The sequence below is a fragment of the Sturnira hondurensis genome, unplaced genomic scaffold (genome assembly GCF_014824575.4).
Source record: "Sturnira hondurensis isolate 20B ecotype Veracruz unplaced genomic scaffold, ASM1482457v3 Scaffold0023495, whole genome shotgun sequence".
NCBI lineage: Eukaryota > Metazoa > Chordata > Mammalia > Chiroptera > Phyllostomidae > Sturnira > Sturnira hondurensis.
In genome coordinates, this window is record NW_028096126.1 from 513,184 (window position 1) to 516,744 (window position 3,561).

Genomic DNA, 3,561 nt, shown 5'->3' on the forward strand with positions numbered 1-3,561 from the left:
AGACTGTCTAGTTGCAAAAACAAGCGCAGGGCTCTCATTGATTCTGCATTATGGTGAGTTGTATAATTATTTCATTATATATCACAATGTAATAATAATAGAAATAAAGTGTACAGTAAATGTAATGTGCTTGAATCATCCAGAGCCCACACCACTCCATCCATGGAACAATTGTCTTCCATAAAACCAATCGCTGGTGCCAAAAAGTTTGGGGACCACTGCCATAAAGGATAACATTGGGACAATTGGCAACATTCAAATACAGATTGAATATCAGATTATAGCCTCACATCAACACTAAATTTTCTGATTTAAGTACTTTAGCTATGATTATGAAAAAGTATGCCATTGTCCTTAGGGAATGCACACTGAAGAATTTAGGGGAAAAGGGGCATGGGAGCAGCAATTTACTCTGAAGTGGTTCAGGAAAAATAGGGAAAGAGAAAAAGAGAGACAATAATAAAGCAAAATGTTAAATGCAGATGTGGGTGAAGAGAGTTTGGGATTTCACTGTAATATTCTTACAACTTTTCTGAGTGTGATTGAAATTATTTCAATATAAATTGAATATACTTTTGGATGAGCGACCTCAGTATAAGTTTCCTTTAGAAGACTGACAAATTTCCACCAAAATATAAATGATGGCCATGGGCACATTTACTGAAAAGGGACAGGTGGCAATTGAATAAAGCCAGACCAGCTGGAAATCACTTATCGTCCCTTAGAAGCACCTCATAACCTAAAAGAATCAGTGAGTTGTTGGCTTTTGAAAACTGCTCTCTGTATGTTCCTCCTGAATATATTTGTTGAGATTATTTTAACAAATGAGGCTTTTGGGGAGTGGCAAACAGACTCTGTGAAGCCACCTTCAGGAGCCAGAGCTGTTGCATTACCTCCTCTTCCACCTCTGGTTGCAACCAGCAAAAGCTATTCTTCACCATGGTAGGCTTCTGCCGCAGTGCAGGTGACACTTCACAGAGGGTTCTCTGGTCAAACTGCTGGCATCTCTGGATGGCTGTGCTGTGTAGAAACCTGCATGTGGAGATCATGGCTGTGGGGAGGTGCCATGCTTTGACCAGTTATGTTGCGCAGTTCTTGCAGTGGTTTGGTAGAGCTGGGTATCTGATGACACAGGCCTTCCATTCATGCCCACAGGCTTCCTGGCCAGTAGCTGCCTCTAGGATGAGCTCCACACTCAGATGTGTCAGCAGGGTCCCCACCTTTGACTGGTTCTTTGGGTATGAGAAACCTCAGGAGTTCCTACTGCAGCTGCTGCCGGGGGGTAGGGGGCAGCCTCCCTGTTCACTGCCAGTGTAAGATGTGGGCTATGGGGTCTTGAGCCTGTGTACGAGCCTCTACAACAAGTGCATGTATCCTGTGGATGTGCAGGGGGTGGGCTTCTCCCTTGTGGCTGTGGCTCACATGAATAGCAGCACCCTGAGCCACCCTGCCTCCACTTTGTGCAAGCTGATGCCCAGAACCTGGAGCCAGTGGCTTCCTCAGCCTTCCAGCTACTGCTGGACAAGGGCACCTGGGATGCTGTTGCAGGTGGTAGTCTGCCTGGAGTTCACCAGCTGCTGTCACAATGCCCCAGAGTCGAAACCTCTATGGGACCCTGATTTAATTTTCAGATGAAGACCCTGATGTGTGGCTTCCCTGCCTGGAGCAAGGATCCTAAAGCTGGACTGTGACTGTGCAGGAGATAGGACCTTTCAGGAGCATCATCTACTTTACTTACTTGGTTCAAGGCTCTCATTAAAGACTTTTAGTCTTGACCCTAAAGTTTTGTTGGGTGAGAAGTGGAGAGAGCTTTGCCTTTGCAAGATGGCTGGGAAATGAGAATTTCAGTTCTGGCTTTCATGTTTACTAGCTGGGTAATATAATAGTGTTAACTATTTCTGTTCCCCAGTTTACTCATCAGCTGGGTAGGATTAATACTGAGAGTTATGAGGATTACATACAGTGATAGTTGAAACACTTAGCAGGCTCAGGCTCAAGATGAGTGTTGAGTAGAAATGGTACAAGTGGATCATTCCCCACCCTCAACTAACCGGAACTCCTAAAAGCACCAGATCCAAATCCCAGCATTGACTGACTTGTGTGACCCAATGGCCTAACCTCTAAGCTCATTTTTCTCACTTATAAAAGGGAAAAATTGTGAAAAGATGGGTGGAAGGACTCTATAAGCAAACCTAGGTGAAATGTTCAAGGGAGAGAGAACAAACAATACTTACCCTCAAAGCTCCTGGGAGGCAGGAGATGGGAGTATTCTACAGAGTGGCTTCTGCTGACATGAAGCCTGTTGCTGGGTCCCAGGGAGGACTTAGAGGGATTGGAAACTTCCTGACAGCTGCGTCCTTGGGAATCCAGGAGGCATATGTTGCTTTACCTGTTCCTGCTTGCACCTTAGCTCCGGATTAAAGGTCCTTAAGGAATATCTGGGGTCCAGTTGGCTCCAGGTCCAGCCTGGGGCAGGGGAAAGGAACTTAAAGAGCCCATCAACAATAAAAAATATTCCTAATATATTGAATTTTTAAAAAGATAAAATGAATTCATGATACTTGTTTCCCTTTAGATCAAATAAATCTTTTGCCTTTTACAAAAAGTCAGCAAGATCATAGTGTGTTTAAGAGTAGAGAGGAACAGTGATTACTTGTAGCCCCAGGATCACAGTGTCACCTATCACATCACAGAGGCAGTTGTAGATCATGTGGAAGTGTGTAAGAAGTGCTAAGGAGGGGAAAAATACAATGAGTATGGTAGTAAAAAGTGTATTAAGGAGAAAGACAATGGAATAGAGAAAGATGGCTGTATTTTCCTGTAATTAAATACTGTATAAGCAAATGTGTTTGTGTGTGTTCCTAGGTGGCAGGAATTGATAGGTAAAATAAAAAGGGAAATGGAGTGGGTTATCCATTGGTTATTGGTATAATCTTACTGTGAAGCAAACCAACTCAAAATCCAGTGGCTTAAACAATCATTTCTTTTCACTTGAACATCTCAGGCTGGGCTCAGCTGCGCTTGGCTCAGAGGTCTCCTTGATCCCCAGAGCATGTAATTCACGTGGCGATGGACAATGAAAGGGAAGCAGCCCAGCTGTGCAAGCCCATTTCAAGGCCCTGCTTGCATCACTTTTACTAATATCCCTTTGGCCAAAATGAATCACTTGGCTGAGGCTGAATTCAAGGAGTGGAAAAATAGATCCCATCTCTAGTGAGAGGAACCACAAACTTACACAGCAAATGATATGGAAATAGGGAGGGAGGACAGGATGGGAACAATGTACCACAAAAGGAACCAATCAGCAAGGGGGAAAAAGGCTTATTTGTTTTTCTCATTAGAAAGCAAATCATTGCAATCATCTGTGTTTGAAGATTTACAGTTTTGTTTTCCAAATAGGCTTTTAGGCAAAATCTTTCTGGTACATGGAAAAGAGACTGTCCTTAGCTGCCAGCCCAGTCCTCTTTGCCAAGCCACATCATATAAGAGGCAGCATGAGATAAAGAGAGGCTGGGTAGTATAATGATTTAGAACACAATTAAATTTTGGTTTCGCTACTCA

At 43.5% G+C, this 3,561-nt stretch overlaps 1 pseudogene; it reads left to right on the plus strand.

The window, feature by feature from the left end:
* Window positions 1-1,145: 1,145 nt before the first annotated feature.
* Window positions 1,146-1,759, plus strand: LOC118981092 (citrate synthase-lysine N-methyltransferase CSKMT, mitochondrial-like; annotated as a pseudogene).
* The last annotated feature ends 1,802 nt before the right edge of the window (window positions 1,760-3,561 follow it).